Below are 21,393 nucleotides of genomic sequence, written 5' to 3' on the forward strand. Positions count from 1 at the left end.
TTATGTTCTAGAAAGATTATATATTTAAGCTGCAGGTGTTCCAGAACCTGTAAGCTAAGTAACTTTTGTCCAAACGCATGGAGGGGCATAATCAAAAGAAACATCTAAGTCTGTTTTGGGTCTAAGTCACAAGTCGCCCAAAGTCAGACAAAAGCCGGACATGGGAAAAGGTCTATTTTCAAAAAATACATCCAACATATGTTGGTTTTTTTTTTTTTTTAAATCGTCTAACTGTACGTCCAGCTGTCTGATCATCCAGACCACTAAGTTGTCTATTTTTATACCCCATTTTCATCCATAAATTCATCCAAGTCACAAAACACCTAGAAAAAGACCTTTTGGGTGCAGGAGGGGCCAGAAAAGTGATGGAATGGACGCCCAGACATGGCACCAGAGTAGTGGGGTATCTTACAGGGCACTGCTGCAAACTTCACAAAAAGGGTCCCACATAAACATCTCACTACAGCTCCCTTATATGTCATAGTGAGCTGCCCCAAAAACCCCATAATCTACTAGATCCACCTGTCTACCACCCCAATAGCCCATATGGCTGCAGGAGCCACTTATATGGCAGTACAAAAGGGTTAGGGTTTTTTTGGGGGGTGCACATTTTTCACCATGAATACAGTGATTAGAGTGGCTTATGGGCCCTGGATCCTCCTCTTCATGGTTCACTAACCCATCCCCAAGACCACTTAAGCCACCTCTATGCAGCTCTACTAGGCTTTCCTATGCCAGGCTGCTAGGTGCTGATGTTCTGGAGGCAGATATGTAAAGTTGTTATTATGATTTTTAATGGGGTGGAGGGGGGGTCAGTGATCACTGGGGCAGTGTATGGGGATCTGTACTTTGTGTCTGCAGTGCTTATCTGGTCACTTTGGATACCTTGTGACTTAGACCTGGTTTTAGATGGCCTAAGTCACAACGTCCACGTTCCGTCTAGGACGGCCCATGGCCCACCCAAATCCTGCCCTCAACACTCCTCCTGACACGCCCCTTTTAGCTCTGGTCGTTCAGCAGCACTGTGAAGGTCTAGGTCATTTTTAAATACGTCTAAAACCAGGTTTGATTATTGGCACTTGAACGACTTGTTTTTTAAATCGCCCAAGTGCCGATTTAGGCCGGTTTTTAGACGTTTTTCTGTTTCAATTATGAGCCCCCTAGAGTTTATTATTATACTTGTGATACAAAATATCCTTTTGTTGACAATTACATTTACATATTTATATTAAAATATTTGTTTTGGAATTTGGAGCCTTATCTTCAAATGGACCAAGTTTTTTGAGGAATGTCTACCGTAGAGCTTGTCATTTCACAGTGGTTAACTATGAACCTCGCTTGTAGCCTTCCATGAAAGAAATGTGAATAACTAGAACTAGGGAAAAGACTCTTCTCTGATGTGGAATTCTGTCTCTGTAGCTGTAGCACTATGAGACTACCACTAGGGCAGGCACCATTTTGAAGGAGGCACTAACCTAGCTGGTACTGGAGAGAGACCATTGCTGCTGCTGACTTAAAAGTTTTGTGGATCTCCAGAGGGGTTCTGGGAGGGATAGGGGAGAATAGAAAAGGGAGGACATAGCACCTTTTGCAGGGAATGGGGTTTCTTTGGAGGGAAACAGGGTTAGACCAGAGGAGCTGAGGGATGGGGGCTAGGGGACAGGGGATTCCAAATTTATAAGGAGAGTTGGGGGGCCTTGACTCAGATGGGCAGGAGGTGGGTTAAAGGGTTGGTTCTTTTGTTGAGGCTTGAGGTCAGACTAGGGGGCTGACAGAAGGTGACTTGGGTAGGAGGAACTGTGTAAATGTGATTGGCAGTGCTGCCGCAGCCTGGTATATAAATAGTATTGGGCCATACTGATAGATATTTACTAGCTGTTATGGCAAAACAGGAAAAATCTTATATTCGTATAGATATGAATCACCTTTAACTTTAAGAAATGGAAGGAAAATTCCTCAGTAAAATCTTCAGGATCAAAACCTACCAGTCCTTACTTTTCTATCATTAGCATAAAATAAAAACCTCCTCATCTTTTCTTTTCTAATTACACATATATGTGCTCAAAAAGATTTTTTTAAAATGGAGAACATTTAGCTTAAAGAACATTCTTCGGTCTCTCTCTGACGATGACCAGCGTTTCACGGCTGTTTATCTCACAGCTACCTCAGGGAGGTAGCAAGACATTTGGATGTAGAGCAACAAAAAAAAGAAAACCAGCATAATTAATTCACAAAGAATGACAAAAATAAGATAAGTACACTAACACATTAACGTCATCTTGCTTGTAAGACATACCAAAACAAGATGGTGCTCCAGTTTAAAATGCTTTTAACTTACTAATCCACTGATGAAAACAAAAAACTGTGGATACAGATGTTCTGGAGATAATCTATTATACACTGACATATAAAAACATGAACATTCAATTTAAAAAGTACAATGATAAAAAATACAGTGATAAAAATCACGTGGAGGGACATAATCGAAAGGGACGTCTAAGTCCATTTATGTCCATCTCGCAAGTCGTCCAAAGTTAAAAAGAGCCTAAGACACATTTTCGAAAGATACATCCAACTTTTTTTGACTTTCGAAAATCGTCTAATTATATGTCCTGCCGATCTGATTGTCCAAGCCACTAAATCGTCCATCTTTATACTACATTTCCGTCCAACTTTCCGTCCAAGTCCAAAACGCCTAGAACAAGCCCTGTTGGACGTGGGAGGGGTCTGCAAAGTGATTGACTGCACATCCAGACATGCCACCTAAATAGTGGGGTACCTTACAGGGCACTGCTGTGAACTTCACAAAAAGGGTGCCATGGCTTCTCCTCACTACTGCTCCCTTATAGGTGACGGTGAGCCCCCCAAACCACCTCTAGAATCCCCTAGACCCACTTATCTACCACCCCAATAGCCCTTATGGCTGCAGGAGTCACTTATATGCCAGTAACACAAGGGTTTTGGGGGTGTTTAGGGCAGTGCACATGTTTAAGTATCAATGCAGTGATTACAGGGGCTTATAGGCATGGATCCTCCTCTCTATGGATCCCTAATCCACCCCCAAGACGACTTAAGCTGCCTCTGGACGACTAGGCTTTCCTATGCCAGGTGACGATGGTCTGGAGGCTGAAATTTAAAGTTGTGAATAAAATTTTTATAGGGGTGGGGGGTTGGTGATCACTGGGGTAGTGTGTGGGGGTCTGTGTTATGTGTTTGCAGTGCTTATCTGCTAAGTTTAGGTGGATTTTTGTGACTTAGACCATATTTTACATGGTCTAAGTCACAACATCCAAGTTTCGTCGATCCTGGGCTGTATAACTTTCGGTTATACATGCTGAACGACTAAGTCTAAGCCAATCCATGTCCCGCCCAACTCCCACCCTCGACGCCTCCTGAAACGCCCTGTTTAGCTTTGGACGTTGAGCGGCACTATGAAGGCCTATGTCGTTTAGAAATATGTCCAAAACTTGTTTTTATTTTCGGCACATGGACGTTTTTGAGAAATGTTCATCTAAGTGCCAACTTAGGCCGGTGTTTGGACGTTTTTCTCTTTCGATTATGAGCCCTATAGCGTTTTTTTGCTACTTCAGCTTGTCTGCGGTGTTCTTTGCTCACATGTTTAAAGACAATAGACTGTTTTCAGTCCAATTCTTTATATGTGAGTTTGCAAACCATTGGACCCCTGAGGAAGGCGTGTTCACGTAACACGGACCGTGTAGGGTCCGGTTGGATTTTTATCACTGTATTTTTTATCATTGTACTTTTTTAATTGAATGTTCATGTTTTTATATGTCAGTGTATAATAAATTATCTCCAGAACATCTGTATCCACAGTTTTTTTGTTTTCATCGGTGGATTGTTTTCACTGTGGTACATTGGGTCTCCCCATTTTTCTTTGTTCAACTTACGAATCAGCATCTTACTCTTTTCTGATTGGCTAAATAGAAAATTCAAATAGTGGAACAATGGAGAATTGTTCTAAATTGAGATATTAGAAGATCTTTCAAAAACAAATACAGTTTTGTAAAATATATATTTTTAAAGAAATATGCATGGCTTTACAAAAAATTATGCTCTTAGGTTCCAGTGTTCCTAACATGAAAATCAAATATTGCTCCCATTGTTGTGGCTTTTTCCCAGTCTCCTCATCATATATTAGGGGGAGATACTGGCAGTTAGTGAACATACGATTTTGTTTAAGTATTGGGCTCATTCATCTATCTGAAAGGCTTCTTGAACGTGCAAACAAATTGATCATGAACAAATGACCACAGTAAGAAATTGGAAGAAGGGAGACACAAATGATATGTGAGAAAATACTATATTGAGAGAGTAGTAGATGCCTAAAGTTGTCTGTCGGCAGAGAGAGCGGTAACCAAAGAAGAGATAATACTGAAAACATGCTGAAGATAAGATACGGAGGTAACTAAGGGCAGGGAGAGACTCAGATTTGTGATGTTACTATAGAACAGAGCGAGCCCTACCATTGAGCAACTTTATTTTTCATATATGGTCCTGCATGTCAGTCTTTATTGACATGCAAATAAAGGCTCACAATGAGTCCTATGTTAACATTAACCTATGTTGTTTACCTTAGGCTACATTGCATTATGGTTTTAGTGCATGTTCTTGGTAAATATTGGTTTTGATTTCAAGTTTCAGATATTTGGTGTGAGAAATTTTCTATGGGCTCCTTTTACCAAGGTTAGGGCCTTAAGGCACGGAATAGTGCGCACTAAATTGCCCCGCGCGCTAGCCGCTACCGCCTCCTTTTAAGCAGGCGGTAATTTTTTGGCTAGCGCGCTAAAAATGCTAGCACACCTTAGTAAAAGGAGCCCTATGAGATTTGATCCTGTTAGAGGTAATGTTGCAAGCAGGGTTTGTTTGTTTAAATTTGGGAATGTATAGCCATTGCATGGTTTGGTCATAACTTGAGCTTAACTGAGATTTTTCTTCCTGATTTGTGTCAGATTCCTGTCATATTTGAAGCCTGAGTTCCCTTAAGAACATTGCTCTTTAAACAGATGACTTTTTGCAATGTTTTCCTGTGCTCATATATCAGATGAAGCAATTTAAAAGAAGTAGCAGTGAAAACTACTTTGAAACAAATCTCATAGCTCAAAGGACATATTTGCAGTGTTGTGGAAATAATTAATGTTAGTAGTAGAACATTTTCTAATCCAAAACAATATCCTATACGCAAACAGTTCAGGTTTCTTTTTCTGTATAATTTCTTGATTCAAATGAAACATTCAGGAGAAAAAAAAATCGAATACCAGTGTCTCATAGGAACAAATCAAGCCTATATTATGAGAGAAACATAGAGATAAAAAATCAAGACAAATAAGAACGGATGGACAAAGGAGACTCCATAGACATCATGGCCCTGATTCTCCAAAAGTGCGTCCCGATTTTAGGCAGCTGTAGACGTCCTACAGCTGTCTAATCAGCCAATCGGATGCACGTTTAAAAAAAAAAAATGCTCCCCAGGCAGGCCGCCCGGGAGAGGCGTCCTATACTAAACGCCGATTCTGTAACCGGCGTCTTTAGAGAATCGGGTTAAATTAGATGCGGCCGCTATACTTATGGCAGCAAGGGATCTCCCTGCTGCAATATGTATAGCGGCCGCGGTTGTTGCGGCCGCCTGTCTCATCACCGACAGGAGAATGCCTAACTCCTCCTGTCGGAACCCCGAGCCCCCTCCCCCCCAAACTCATAATCACCGACAGGAGGATGTCCAACTCCTCCTGTCGGAACCCCGGACCCCCCTCCACCCCCAAACTCGTAATCGCCGACAGGAGGATGCCCAACTCCTCCTGTCGGAACCCCGGAACCCCCTCCCCCCCAAACTCGTAATCGCCGACAGGAGGATGCCCAACTCCTCCTGCCGGAAAGCCCAACGACCCCCCGCCCCAACTAATCTCCCTCCCCCAACTAACCTTTCAATGTTGGTCAGCTGGACGGGTCTTGCTGCCGTCCAGCCGACGGGTCTGCCTCGTAGAAATGAGACGGCACGCCCCTTCCCGGCCCATCCCCGCTAAATCTAAGGCCTGATTTTAAGCGTCTCTTCCTCTACTAGGGAGACGCATAGGGCCGCCTAAGTTCGCCTAAGGCCTGTAGGCGAGCTTAGGCATATTGCGGGTCTCCCTAGGCTCCCGGAGGCGCCTTCAGGCCTGCCTGGGGAGTATTTTTTTTTTTTAAAACGTGCATCCCGATTGGCTGATTAGATAGCTGTAGGACGTCTACAGCTGCCTAAAATCGGGACGCACTTTTGGAGAATCAGGGCCCATGTATCTAGATTTCCAAAAAGCCTTTGACAAGGTACCCCTGAACGCCTACTTCGGAAACTGAAGAACCATGGGGTGAAAGGAGACGTACATAGATGGATCAGAAACTGGTTGGTGGGTAGGAAACAGAAGGTAGGAGTGAAGGGCCACTACTCGGACTGGAGGAGGGTCACAAGTGGTGTTCCGCAGGGCTCGGTACTCGGACCATTGCTATTTAATATATTTATAAATGATCTAGAAACAGGGATGAAGTGCGAGATAATAAAATTTGCGGACGACACCAAACTATTTAGTGGAGCTCGGACTAAAGAGGACTGCGAAGAATTGCAAAGGTACTTGAACAAACTAGGAGAATGGGCGACAAGATGGCAGATGAAGTTCAACATTGAGAAATGTAAAGTACTACATGTGGGAAGCAGAAACCCAAGGCACAGCTATACGATGGGAGGGATGTTATTGAAGGAGAGTACCCAAGAAAGGGACTTGGGGGTAATGGTGGACATGACAATGAAGCTGACGGCACAGTGCACAGCGGCTGCCAAGAGAGCGAATAGAATGCTAGGTATAATCAAGAAAGGTATTACTACCAGAACGAAAGAAGTTATCCTGCCATTGTATTGGGCGATGGTGTGTCCGCATCTGGAGTACTGCATCCAATATTGGTCGCCATACCTTAAGAAGTATATGGCGATACTCGAGAGGGTTCAGAGGAGAGCGATACGTCTGATAAAAGGTATGGAAAACCTTTCATACACTCAGAGATTGGAGAAACTGGGACTCCTCCCTGGAGAAGAGGAGACTTAGAGGGGATATGATAGAGACTTACAAGATCATGAAGGGCATAGAGAGAGTGGGAGGGACAGATTCTTCAAAATTTTGAAAAATAAAAGAACAAGAGGGCATTCGGAAAAGTTGAAAGAGGACAGATTCAAAACGAATGCTAGGAAGTTTTTCTTTACCCAACGTGTGGTGGACACCTGGAATGCACTTCCAGAGGGCGTAATAGGGAAGAGTATGGTACTGGGGTTCAAGAAAGAATTGGACAATTTCCTGTTGGAAAAGGGGATAGGGGGGATAGAGGATTACTGCACAGGTCCTGGACCTGTTGGGCCCCGCGTGAGTGGACTGCTGGGCACGATGGACCTCAGGTCTGACCCAGCGGAGGCATTGCAAGTGCAAAAACCAAGCATACACAGGGTGCAAACCTTCCTCGTGCATGCTCAGTTTCACAGAAACCAAGCAGGTGCAGGGGGTGGTCATCCAGTATGGTGGCAGTGGCCCAGGAAGTGTACACTAAGGCCCTGATTCTATAAAGTCCATTTAGAGTTGGGCATCAATAAAATTTTCTGCCTGATAATTAGCAATAGGCTTAATTGGTGCCAATATTGGCACTCAACACCTCACAATGGGCTTTAATTGAACTTAATTGAAAGAGGCACTGAACTCATAAAACCAATTCTATAAAAAGTAGGCACCTAGGCCAAAGCGCCTACACTAAAAGTGGGCATGGTTAGAGCAAATCATGGGCGTGTTTCTGAATTAGAAACATCTGTGAATTAGGTGTCGTTAGGCTCCTACATCGGTGCCTAACTTTAGGTGACAAAAACTCTGGCATAAACTGAGAATTTTTAAATGTTAGGATGCTGAGCACCACCTAAGCATGCTTAGGCAATGCTAAGCTTGATTCCATAATGGGTGCTTAAGTGTTTTTTTGCTATATTGAATCAGCGCCAATAGCAGTGTCTAACTTTAGGCAGACTATATAGAAACAGGGCCTAACTGCCTGGCTTTGCAGTAGGAGGGCTTCCGATGGCAGTGCCGAGGACCCCACCGGCCAAAGTAGCAGACTGAGCCTCAATTTGGGAGTCCCAAGCCCCCAATCCACCCCCTCCCGTGGCAATTGCCTTATCTAGTTCTTTGGTTACCCAGTCAAAGAAATCTATCAGATTAATTTGCCAGAATTTTCCTTTTGTAAAAATCGTGTTGCCATGGATTTTGCAACCCATTTGGAGTCTAGAAAGTTAGCTATACTTTCTTTCAGCAGCAATTCTATTATCTTTCCTCCCAGTAACATTAGGTTTACAAGCCTGCTATTTCCCTGGCCTCGCTTTTGTGATGAAGGACCACATCTGCTTTTTTTGATGTTTGGAAGAGGGTGGTTAGGAAATTAATTTTCATGAAGAGGGTGCTGGATGCCTCCTGAGGAAGGTGGTAGAAAGGAAAACAGTGAGGGAATTCAAAAAAGTGTGGGATGAACACAGAAGATCTCTAATTAGAATATGAATGGACAGACTTTCTCAGTCTGAATCCCGCAAATGAGATGGTTTGGATAGGCTGGAGTGAGCTTCGATGGCAACTCCAGTAGTTGGAACCTATGGACAGAATCAGGTGGACTTCTAAGGTCTATGACACAGAAATAACAAAGAAGAGAGACATTTTAATTTAATCATAAAATTGTAAAGCATGTAATTATAGGGCAGACTGGATGGACTGTCCGGGTCTTTATCTGCTGTCGTTTACTATGTTACATCACAGGCCAGAGGAAGAATAGGAAGAGTAATCTGCTATGGCAGTAATTTCCATCTTTTTTGACAGGTCAGGCAAGGATCTCACATATACTATTAAGTACTATAGTGCATGCAATACAGTGCCAATGCGGTAATTGTCTGCCCTGTGTGCTGAATATCATCTGGACCTTCAAATGGTTTCTAGACCAGGATGTGACAAATAGGTTATTTCTTGAACAGGACCCATACTGTTATTCTGTGTTTGTTGCATGGATATATGAACATGCACATTAAGGGGCAGATTCTGTACGGGATGCCAGTCTCAGCAGCTATCTAAGCAGCGGCTCAGAATCGCATACTAGTGTCCTATACAGAATCACATCTGTCCTAACGAAGAGACACCAAACCTCACCTATCCTGCCTGATTCTGTAACCGCCACCCATTTTACAGGTGCCGGTTAGAGAATCGTGTTGCCATCAGCTGATTGTGGCAAGGAAATCTTCCTGCCCTGATCAACTGAGCGGCTGCAGCAGGGAACCCCCTGCCACGAAGTCAGGTGGCAGGAGAGATGCCCAAACCCTCCTGCCAACACCCCCCAAAACCCCCAGACTGTCTGCAGCAGGAGGAGGGATGCCCACTCCCTCCTGCCAGCAGACCCCCCGAACCCATGACCTCCCCAATTGTAGATACCCCTGAACCCCCCACACCGCCATCCCCAGACCCCAAGCCCAACCTTGGCACCCCAAACCTACCCTGACCCTCCCCCCCATGCCTTTTGTAGTAAGGCTAGCTGAAGGGATGCCTACTCCCTCTGGTCAGCAGGCCCGTCCTTTCACAATGGTGGGCCTTCCCCTTCCCGGGGAGTGGACTTAGGTATCTGGCCAATTGGAGTCTTAAGCCACTCCCAGTGCATCCCAGAATCCACTGGGGCCTAAGACTTCAGTTGGCCTAGGTGCCTAAGGCCCCTCCTATGGGAGAGGCCTTCGGCACCTTTGCCAGTCAGGGCTTTAGGCCCCTCCCAGGTGCATCCCAGGATGCACTGGGAAGGGGAAGGTCTGCCATTGTGAAGAGACAGGCCTGCCGTATGGAGGGAGTAGGCATCCCTCTGGCCAGCCTTACTACAAAACGTATGGGAGGGTCAGGGGGGTTGGGGTGCCAGGTTGGGGTCTGAGGGGGGAGTCAGGGTGGGGGGGGTTCCAGAAGTATCGATGATTTGGGAGTCATGGATTTGGGGGGCCTGCTGTCAGGAGGGAGTCGGCATCCCTCCTGACTATCATTGTTAGGGGGGTTGTTTTGTTTTGGGGTTCCAGAAGAAGGGAGTGGGTTTCTTGTGTTATTATTGTCATATATACCTCATAATAATCTAGAGAAATACTGAAGGTGCCTCAATGAACTGAGTGAAGCCATCGGCTACAGTAAATTATGACTTATTGTAAAGTGAATCATGATCTTGCCAAAGCTCTGATTTATCAGTGTCTGCATGATACATGCCTCACAGTTGGGATAATTTAATATTTCTATTCCTAATGATGGGTAATCTAACAATTGCAAAAATCTGTTGTTGAAAGGAGGTTAAGAAGTCCTTTGTAATTAAAATCTTAGTGATGAAGAGGCACAAACTACAAGCTTGTAAATATAAGCTTAAACAGCCAGTTACTAATTTTGTTTTTCACAAATGACTGAAAGCCTATAGTTCATGCTGTGCAGTTTGTAATCTGGATAGATTTTATTTGCAATTAAATTGAATTATCCACCTGTAGTCAGTCTAGAAGAAGAGTAATACAGCTGTAGGGAGAGCAACTGGAGCCAATTCAGAGTAAACATTCTCTGCTGTGAGAACAGTGGTTTAGCAGACTGGATTATGTTCTTCCAGGAGAGTCGATTATGACATCACAAGCAATTAGCTGTGACATCACAGAAGAAAGTGGAATGGTTGTAAAATGGCCAACACATCTGGATCATTCAAATAGTTAATGGGATTGTGACCATTCTGCAATTAGGCTGCAATCAGATGTCTGCTTCATCAACCACTACAAACACTGATTCATCAGAATGATAATGAGCTAAGCTCAGAAATAAGAACATAGCAATTAGTCTGCTTCAATAGCTTATTTTAGACAAAGAGGATAATTTTAGAATGGTCTGCTTAATGAATGTGGTCAGTTCATGTGTAAATAGCATCAGTTTTCAAAAGGGAAAGAATGCATATTGTAGCTGGCATCAGTCTTAGGACAGGACTCAGCAGTGCTTCCAGTGGCCACAGTTCAAAATTACACCAGCATGTGACTGAAGGAAGTCACCCTGCAGGAATTTAAAGGAATTGGACAAAAACACCCAACAAAGTTTTAGGATGATAACAAAAGAAAAATTTACTTATCAAGTTCATGTTCAGAATGGCTCTAATCTTTAGCATAATGCATAAGAAAAATGCAATCAACAACAACAAAAAATAACCAGAAGAAAACTCTGGCAGCTTTCAGGATTTTTCCATCCTGATACAAACAGTTCATTCTGTGTTTTATTTCTTCAGAGATGCTCTCCAGCAAAGACTCTTGTCCTAAGTCTGCTACTAGCAGAGTTCAGGTTAGTATAGTCCAGAGAGAAAAATACAATTCCTGGCAAAATGCACTTTGTCATTCAAATATTCACCGCACATAACACAAAAAACCTCCAGCCTAAAATAGAGCTTGGCTGGGAAAGAGAGGAGTGTCCCAGGTTTGCTTGTCCTAAAGCTTTTCAAAATTCCCGCCCTGATGAATGCAAACTTCGTCTCAAAAATGAAACACTCTCAGATTTAGAAAAGTGCGAAAACAAAATCAGAATAAACCAAAAACTCAGTCCAGGCAGTCAAACAATGTGGCTGGGAACAGAAAACAAACCCCAGCCAACAATAGCCAAAGAAAAAAAACCCTCACAGTCCTTGTGCTTATCCAGAGCTGGTTACCACTCCTACCTCCATTGGTTCAGGAGTGCTGCATAAATCTTCAGCTTGCACTTCCATTGGCAATTATGGATCAGTTACTAGTGCCTCTGAAGTGGTCTCTGCTTCATCCACTTCCATGGAAGTACAGGCATTACTCCCACTTGAGCCAGGAGGTTCCTTTTAAGGGAGAGCTCTGTGCCTTTTCCCTAACTGCCATAACAGTTTGTTCAGGACTGCTGGCTTTTCAAAGGGGAAGACACGCCCTGTTCTACCTGAGGCAGTACTCAGCTGATCCTCTCTTTGGCTACACTACCTCCCCCCCCCCCTTGGTGGTGACCTGGATAATAATCACCTGCCTACTTACAGGCTTGGCTTTATACTTCAGGGTCCTAGCTCTGCTATGTTCCAATGAAGGCCTGTGTGAAGTCTGCCCAACCCCCGACTCTGGGTTGCTAGCAGGCTCAGGGAGATCTAAATAGTGGCGGGTATGGGTCCTGGGTATCCCCTTTTTGGGTTTCCTGTCCCCTTTCCTTCTGGCATCCACAGGGACCTTGGGAGGTACGGAGCCTGATTGGTCACAATATGCATATATACTACTACTATTATTACTGCTATTTAACACTTCTCTAGTGCTGAAGGGTGTACGTAGCGCTGTACATTTTGACATTAAATAGACAGTCCCTGCTCAGAAGAGCTTACAATTTGACTTAGACAAACAGACATGACATAGAGGGTTGGGGATGAAGAACCCAAGGTGAGAAGGGTTAGAAGTTGAAAGCAATCTCAAAGAGGTGAGGTTTTAACTTGAACACTGCCAGAAACGGAGGCCACCGTAAGCATTCAGGCAGTTTGCTCCAAACATATGGCTCAACAGGACAGAAAGGATGGAGTTGGCAGAGCACAGATAGGAGGGACTTACCAGTTGAGCGGAGCTCACGGGGGGGGGGGAACATAATGGGAGAGAAGTGAAGAAAGATAATGAGGGGCAGCTGAGTGAATGCATTTGTAGGACAGTAAGAGGAGTTTGAATTGTATTCAGAAAAGAATAGGAAGCCAATGATGTGACTTTAGGAGAGAGGCAACTTGAGTATAGCAGCTCTTATGGAATATGAGTCATGCAACCAAGATTCTGAACAGATTAAAGGGGAGAAAGATGGCAGAGGGGAAGACCTGAGAGTGGTGAGTTGCAGTAATCTAAGCATTCCCTTACTGAAGAATGCATGCTATTGCTTTTCAATGGAATATCTCAAGGCTGTGGCTTGCTTTGAAGTTTGTGAACCTCTGCTGTAATTTTGGCAGTAAATATACAACTTGGGAACCAGAAGCCTTTATATGGATTTTGTTTTTAATAGAGCAGTGTGAGATTACAGTCTTCCCCACTAGTAGGGTTTTGAAATCTGTTCAATCCTTAGGATAAGAACCCTAGGAGAGGAGATGGATATGCATCCTTCATTTTATTTTTGAGGGTTCCTGTAATATTGTGTTTTCCAGAAAAGTAATACAGAAAATCAGTAAATAAGTAACCTGAACATTTTCTTATGACCGTGAGAGCAGAGGGGCTGCAGATTCTGTATAAATATTCCCTGATGTTTCTAGATCCAAATCATTTTTCATTCCATCAAGCCTTACTAGTTCTTTTTTAAAAAAATTTCTACAACTAATCCAAATATAAAACAGCCATGGGCATAGTTTGACTGTTGAATTTTTTTTTTTTTTGAGGGGGTGCAAAGGGTGCAGTATAGCACATTAGCATATTTATTTGCATAAATACATCTCATGCATATTCATTAGAATTGTTCCAAAAATACTAAACCAAACTGAATAGGAAGCCAGTATATCAAGACAGTGAAGATACATATATTTTTTTAAACTGAAAATTAGCCAACATGAAATTTCTCTCATTGCGCCTTTCTCACATTCACATGAATTAGCAAGGGGAGAGCACTTTCGCTAAACCCCTAAACCTGACACCACTACCTTTACCTTTTCTTTCTTCCTCTTTCCTTACCCAGCACTTCCCTCCTCCCCACAATGTGGACCTTAGAATTACATAGGCTATGTAGAAATGCAGTATTGGGAAGGAGAAATGGCTGACAGTGATAGCAAGTAGTTTCATACTTTTCAGGATAATGCAAAGCAAGCAGACAAAAACTGAAATTGAGACTCCCCCTCAACCATATATAGCTAGACTCTATAAGCAGTGCAATTCTGGTAAAATAGACAGAAATAAATTTTCTCCTCAACTCTGCTATTCTATTCTGAAATTTCTATTTCACTGATATCCATTGGATTCAAGGCAGATCACAAATAAGAAGTCCTCGATATACTTGTGAAAAAATTACATTCAGCTGAGAAATAACTTGTAATTAAACAGTTAAAAGTAAAACTTACTGATTTACTGCTGAAAACAAATATGTCTTTAAGACTATATGGAACATTAAATGGAAGAAACAGATCTCATGGTAAATAGTTTCATATTTTTACACTCTGATAACCAAAATAATGTTCCAAAACAGATTTAGAGTGAAGTTTATAAACTGTAAGATAGATCAGTTTTAAAAAGATAGATGATTGAGCCAAAGAATAGTTATTTGAGAAAAGCTGCATCTGCCAAAGAGCCAGAGAGTTCATACCAAATAATGACTTGTAAGTTAAACAAGCCACCTTAAAAGAAATTCTGAGCTTTATAGGTAGCCAATGTAAGCTTCTTAACAACAGAAAAGTTTTCTCAAATTTTCCTAGACCCATAAATCAATTTCATTGCCGTGTTCTGTAGTTACTGAATTTTAATGGATAGTCCACTATTTTTATTATTCCAGTAATTTATTTGGGGACTAAAATGACTTGCATTATAATTATGAAATTTCCTTGACTTAGAGAAGATCTCATAGACCATGATTGTCTAAGCCTAAAGAAAATTTTCTTTCTAAGTTCCATTATCTAGGCTTCAAAGTTAAGTTTAGAATCTAATATAATATACATTTCTCAATTTTTTTTCTACCTTTGTTGTCTGGGCACTTCTAATTGGGTTCTACTTTTTGTATCGATCGTCTAAATTCTTTTCCAGGTCTGTCTTTGCATTTCTTCTCTCTTCTCTTGTCTTCCTTTCTTTCTCTATATCCATCTCTTCAGTCTTCCAGGTCATTTACACTACATCTTAACCTTTCCCCACACTTCATCCTACTAATACTACTACTACTAATTATTTTTAGAGTGCTACCAGACATACGCAAGAGTCATAAAGGAGACGGTCTCTTTACACCTCATTACCCCATTCTCTTACACCTCATCTCACACCCTAACTCATCATCCCAACCCATTAACATGCCCTCACTTATGCCCACATTTGCCAAGTGCTAACCCCTTGAAATTCCCATTCCATTTCCCCAACCCTAATTACCGGCTCTGCTCCCCAGCACTTTCCCATTCAGTGACCAAGCCCCAGTCATCTTCTGCTCTGTTCCCCTTTTTCCCCCAGTCCCATCCATCTACGGCTCTGTTCCCCTTCTTTCCCCTAATCCCATCCATTTACAGCTCTGTTCCCCCAATCAATCCTTACTGACCATTCCATCAATTAGGCAGCTTTTTCTAGATATCTATAGAGATTCTAGTTTTTCTGTAATGGCTCCAAAGCTTTGGAACTCCCTTATGCTATATCTGTGCACAGAAAAATCTCTTAAAACATTTAAATCACACATGAAAGCCTATTATTTCAAACTGGTGTTTGACCCTAGTTCTTAACAGTTTAATTTAGTTTTTCCCTTGCTTTAGTCTGTTTGCATTTTTTCCCCTATCCTCCTGTTATAACCCTATTTGTACTTACCTCTTGATATTGTAAACTTTTCCTGCCCTTGATTGTCACTTTGGCCCAGATTCTACAAAGTGCGTCCGATTGTAGGTAGCTGCAGGCGTCCTACAGCTGTCAAATCAGTCAATCGGGACGCACATTTAAAAAAAAAAAATGTTCCCCAGGCAGGTTGCCTATATGAAAGGCACTTCCGGGAGCCTAGGGAGGCCCGCAAGCCCGCCTAAGCATGCCTAAGGCTATGCGGTAACCTTAGACGAACCTAGGCGGCCCAACACATCTCCCTAGGCCAGCAAAATGCTGGCCTACATTGTAAGTAGATACTTACCGCAGCAAGGGATCTCCCTGATGTGATAAGTATAGCAGCCGCCAGCCCCCCGAACGATCGAGGCAGTAGGGAGCACAACCCCTCTTGCCCGAAAACCTGAACAATACTGGACACAAAGGCCCGAATTCTATAAAGGATGCCCGGGATGGGTGTCCTATACAGAATCGGGCCTATGCCCACCCAAAATAAACCAGATTCTGTAACTGACGTCCATGTTACAGACACCGGTTACAGAACCGGGTTACCGTAGATGCAGCCGCTATACTTATCGCGGCAAGGGATAAGTATAGCAGACGTGACTGTGCCACCAGCCCCCCCACCCGAATGATCGAGCCCAACCCCTCCTGCCCAAAGACCCAAGAGTCCAGTGTTCCCGCTAAGCTGCGCTGGCGTGCGCTGGCGCACAAAATATTACATTGCAGCGCACAAGTTTCACGTCACAGCGCACACTCGAGCGGAGGTGAGAGGAAGCGGCGGCGGTCTGCCCTGATCGCCTAAGATGCAGCAGCGGCGGCATCCCCGTAATTTACGGGGATCATGAAAGGAGCCGCCGCTGCTGCATCTTAGGCGATCAGGGCAGACCGCCGCCGCTTCCTCTCACCTCCGCTCGAGTGTGCGCTGTGACGTGAAACTTGTGCGCTGCGATGTAATATTTTGTGCGCCAGCGCACGCCAGCGCAGCTTAGCGGGAACACTGCCCAAGACCCCTCTGACGAAGATCGAGGCAGGAGGGAGCCCAACCCATCCTGCCCGAAGACCCAAGCCCCCCCCCCCCAATGAAGATCAAGGCAGGAGAGAGCTCAACCCCTCCTGCCCGAAGACCCCCCATGTGCGGCAGCCCACCACCTCCAGCTAACCCCCATTCAACTAACATTGAAAAGTTGGCCAGCCAGGTCTTCATACCATCCAGACTGCAGGCCCGCCTCCGTCGAAATGAGGCAGGCCTGCCCCTTTCTGGCCCACACCACAGGAGACTAAAGCCTGATTGGCCTAGGCGCTATGGCCCCTCCTATGGGCTGGAAAGAAGCAGGCTCGCCTCATTTCGATGGAGGTGGGCCTGTCATAAGGAAGGTAGGAAGACCTGTCCATCCAACTTTTCAAGGTTAGTTGGGGGGGTAGCTGGGGGGTGGTCTGCCAAGCGTGATGGGGGTCTTCAGGCAGGAGAGGTTGGGCTCTCTCCTGCCTCGATCTTTGTTCGGGGGGGTTGGGTCTTTGGGCAGGAGGGATTGAGCTCCCTCCTGCATCGATCATTCGGGTGGGGGGGGGGGGCTGGTGGCACAGTCATGGCTGCTATACTTATCCCTTGCTGCGATAAGTATAACAGCTGCATCTACAGTAACCCGGTTCTGTAACAGATGCCTGTAACATGGATGTCGGTTACAGAATCTGGTTTATTTTGGGTAGGTGTAGGCCCGATTCTGTATAGGACACCTGTCCCGGGCATCCTATATATCACATCACTCCCGCCTATATAGACTCTCACTGGCTTCCGATAAAAGCAAGAACTCAATTCAAGTTCTATTGTCTGCTGTTTAAGATAACCCATGGAACTGCCCCCTGTTACCTAAACAACCGCCTATACCGCTACCACTCATCCAGATCAAGAAGAACTCAAAACCTATTCACCTTCCCACCTAATAATGGAACCCGTCTTAAGAAACTATACGACAGCAGGCGACACAGGCAGCAAAAATTGACCCCACAATCACCAAACTAATAATCAATACAACAGACATCAAAGTATTTCGAAAAGAAATCAAAACATTTCTATTCAGAAAACACGTCATTACCAACTAATATCCTCCCTTTATGCACAAGCTCTCCCTCTATAGAATAACACATTAATCAATTCTTAGAACCTTTCCTATCATACATACTCTGATTCCTATATAAACATTTTCCACACTATCCAATAAACTTCTTATGTCATTATTAGGTAACTTCCAATCTGTAAACCGTATATACTGATATTCTCCACTATATTCTCTTATCACTTGATTCCCTGATATGTAATTTTCATAATTGAATCCTCTACCACACCATGTAATGTACATGAATCACTGTTATGTAATTTATCTAGATAATCTTTATTACGCAATTCTTTTGATAATGTCCAAATCTCCTATAATTTGTATTCCGACTTGAACAATATATAATGTATTCAAAATTAATTTTCCTATGAACTGTTTTCCTACCTTCTTCTACTCTGTTTATAACCTAACTAATTAATTTTTCTCAAGTACTTTAGCAAGAATGTGAGCCTTTGGGACAGTCAGGGAACTCTAAGTACTCTCTCTTCATCTTAATTAATCTTACTTATTGCATTTCTTCTGTTTCTACTGTAAACCACTTAGAACTTCACGGTACAGCGGTATATAAGAAATAAAATTATTATTATTATTATATAGAATTCGGGCCTTAGTGTCCAGTATTGTTAATTGTACAGCTTACATTTCCCTGTTGTTTTCATTTTATTATTTTTTTAAATTATTTCTCTTTGATTTTTATCTATTGTTAACCGCTTTGATTTGACTTTTTTGTTAATAATGGCGGTATATCAAATAAAATAACTGTAACTGTATAACTGTTCCCTCTAGTCCCATCCATCCTCTGCTCTGTTCCCGTTCTTTCCCCCTTGTCACATCCATCTTCTGCTCTGTTCCCCTTCTTTCCCACTTGTCACATCCATCTTCTGCTCTGTTCCTCTTCCCCCACCCCCAGTCCTATCTATCTTCTGCTCTGTTCCTCTCCCCCCCCAGTCCCATCCATCTTCTGCTCTGTTCCTCTTCACCCCTTCCAGTCCCACCCCTTTTCTGCCTATTTGATATTTCTTCTTTCCGTGTCCATTGCCATTTCTTGTTCCTATCTATCCTGTCCTGCACCTCCTTTCAGTGTCCCTGTTCCTTTCCCCTTCCGCTTCTTCCCATCTCTTCCCTTGCACCCCCAGGGTCCCAGCATCTTTCCATCTCTCGCCCTTGCCTCCTTCCACATAGTCTCTCTCTCTAAAAAAAAAAACCTGCTTTGATTGTATTACAGAAAGACTGCATATCAAATCCTTGACCTTTTATTCTCTCTCTTACTCCCTTCCTGTGTCCAATATATTTCCTTTTTTAAATTTTATATATTTATGTAAATATTTACAAAGTTATCAATTGAAACAACAATCATACAATATCTTGACCTCTTGACAGAAATAATTATTACCTAAATAACAAAATAAATCCTTAATAAAGCCCATTTTAGGTAAACTTAAGAAATAATGAGATCACTGATATTAGTCTACAAGAAAAGGAGAAAATGGGGAAAAAAAGCCTATAGTAAATCATGGAGAAGAAATACAGGAAAAATGATAGAGAGAACATTCCTCTCTAATTAAACCATCTGGAATAATTTATACACACCAACTCACAAGAGAATAAACACACAACTATGGCCCTGAATTATTATCTATTTGGATGTTTAGATTTTAGAAAAGCCTTCAATTGAACTGGGTCAAAGAAAATATAATGCACTGACTGGTACTTCAATAAACATTTACAAGGAAATCATAATATAAAGGATGCCCCTAAGGCACAATTGAAGGCCTCAGGGCACAATTGAAGAAATAATCTCCTCCTTTCCTGGGTAACCCGTGAGAGGTCTGGAAAAATCCAAATTCGCTGACCCAAAAAATAAAGTTGAAGCTTCACAAAAGTACAATCTCAGAACCATAGTCAGATCTTGTTCAAACACAAAACTGGCTATCAGGGTAGATCTAAAATTAACTTCAGTATTGGAAGCTTCTAACAGATCAGACACATCTAGACTGTCCATAGAAATTCCTGTTACTGATTTTGCTCTGCTGATGAAGAAAGAAAACCCCTCCTGGCAGAAATTCCATGGAGAGTGCAACTCGCATCCACGGACCAAAACCAGCCCACTGTCAAGAAATATGCTGCCGTTGATGCATGCTGAAACTGACTGCCGGCAGAAATGCCCAGGTGCCCGTCAGCTCTGTAGCGCCCCTGTTCCAACGTCCCGATGAAAAGTATACTGAACCCGGCAGGAAAACACTACCTGGGAAAGCAGCCTGGACGCCTCAGAGAACCGCTGTCAGTGTGCGTTCCACACGGCCGCTGCCTGAACTAAAAAATGGCCGCGGATGTCTGAGGTAACAAACTGCCTCAGCTTCTTCTGCGCAGGAAAAGCCTATAGACTTCTCCTGCCGGAATCCTCTGCAGCGGAGTGGAGACTGTCTAGCTCCCCGCCCTAAAACTGACAGAGCTATTCTAAAATGCTCCACTAGGCCCGTGTCCACTCCTTCAGCTGCTGCTTGAATCATGGAAGCTAAGGCCCCTGAGGATGAAAACTGCTGAGACAGCCGGTAGTCCTCCCAAATTTGCCCTCTCGCTCTCTTTTTTTTTTTTTTTTAACTTACATGGGAATGGAGATTCAGAGAAAACACCATAGTAGATAGGGTAAGGGACCTGCGGTGAACAGGTGTTTCCCAGGAGGGTGAGGTAGGGAGCTGGGGGGACTCAGGTAGAACCTACATCAAGCTGCAAACAACTCCTTCCACCGGCCACAAAAATGAATAAAAATTCAATACTCACCCGCTTTGAAGGAGCCACGACCCCGGGCTTGTCAAGAACTGAGCCTGCAGCTTCAGAAGGGTAAAGCAGCTGTGGAAAGCCCATACCCCTTTCATTTGCTTCCTTCTTGGGAAAGGAGAAGCAGATATCGGGCACAACGGCATCTTAAGGGTAGGGACCTGCCTTTGGTGGCCTTGGAATCTTTCTCTCTGATACAACGTCCTATCTCGCATAGGTGGACAGTGCAGAGGGAAAATCTCCGAGCTTCCTGAGGAAGTGTGTTTACTTCGCCGACGCTGTGGGTGGACAGGAAGATTGAAGAAGTGCAGGCAGTTGGGAGAGAGAGAGAGAGAGAGAGAGAGAGGTATCAGATCCTGTGGGGAAGGAAGGAGGTGAGATGCCAGACAGGCAGCTCTTTTGGGAGGACAATGCCCCCACCCACAAAAGCTTCTATGCTGAAGGTTGGAAAGGGCTTGTTTGAAAAATAAAATAGAAGTGAATAAGAGTAATTAGAGGACTGCTATTAAAACATATAAACAGCTAATTAAAACAAAGAAGGCATACTTTACCCAATTAATAGGGAAAGATATGAATAATCAGAATAAATTATTTCAGATTTTGAAATAACTTACTAAATCTTTTCAGAACACAGATAGAAGAGGTTAGCACTCTGAAACAATAACAGACTATTTTCAGGGGAAGACAGATGCTATATGTGATCAAATTATACAAACTAAGATAAGTGGGGACAATTAATTCTACCCCTGTATGTGATCAGGGTATACCAATAGACTTGGGTATACCAGATGTTGGTCAGACTTTGCCTTAGTCCAAGAGGAAGATTTACTGCCTTTATTTAGATGCTATAATTCATCTTACATATCTGCCCACCATTTGAGATGAAATCAGCCCCATGCTCCTTTTTAGAAACATTGAGAGATTTGATTAATTTCCATTTTCTCATAGGCATTT

General features: G+C 43.3%; 1 protein-coding gene and 1 long non-coding RNA gene across 5 annotated transcripts in view; one reads left to right on the forward strand and one right to left on the reverse strand.

Moving 5' to 3' along the window:
• The window catches only part of MAP2 (microtubule associated protein 2), a 744,831-nt gene that overhangs the window by 491,402 nt on the left and 232,036 nt on the right, over positions 1-21,393 (forward strand). The window lies entirely within an intron of this gene.
• Positions 1-21,393, reverse strand: part of LOC117360596 — a 37,418-nt gene that overhangs the window by 14,451 nt on the left and 1,574 nt on the right. The window contains exon 2 of the long non-coding RNA XR_004539456.1: positions 20,443-20,717. This is a non-coding gene — a long non-coding RNA (uncharacterized LOC117360596). The remainder of the gene's footprint in view (positions 1-20,442; positions 20,718-21,393) is intronic.

The sequence above is a fragment of the Geotrypetes seraphini genome, chromosome 5 (assembly GCF_902459505.1).
Source record: "Geotrypetes seraphini chromosome 5, aGeoSer1.1, whole genome shotgun sequence".
NCBI lineage: Eukaryota > Metazoa > Chordata > Amphibia > Gymnophiona > Dermophiidae > Geotrypetes > Geotrypetes seraphini.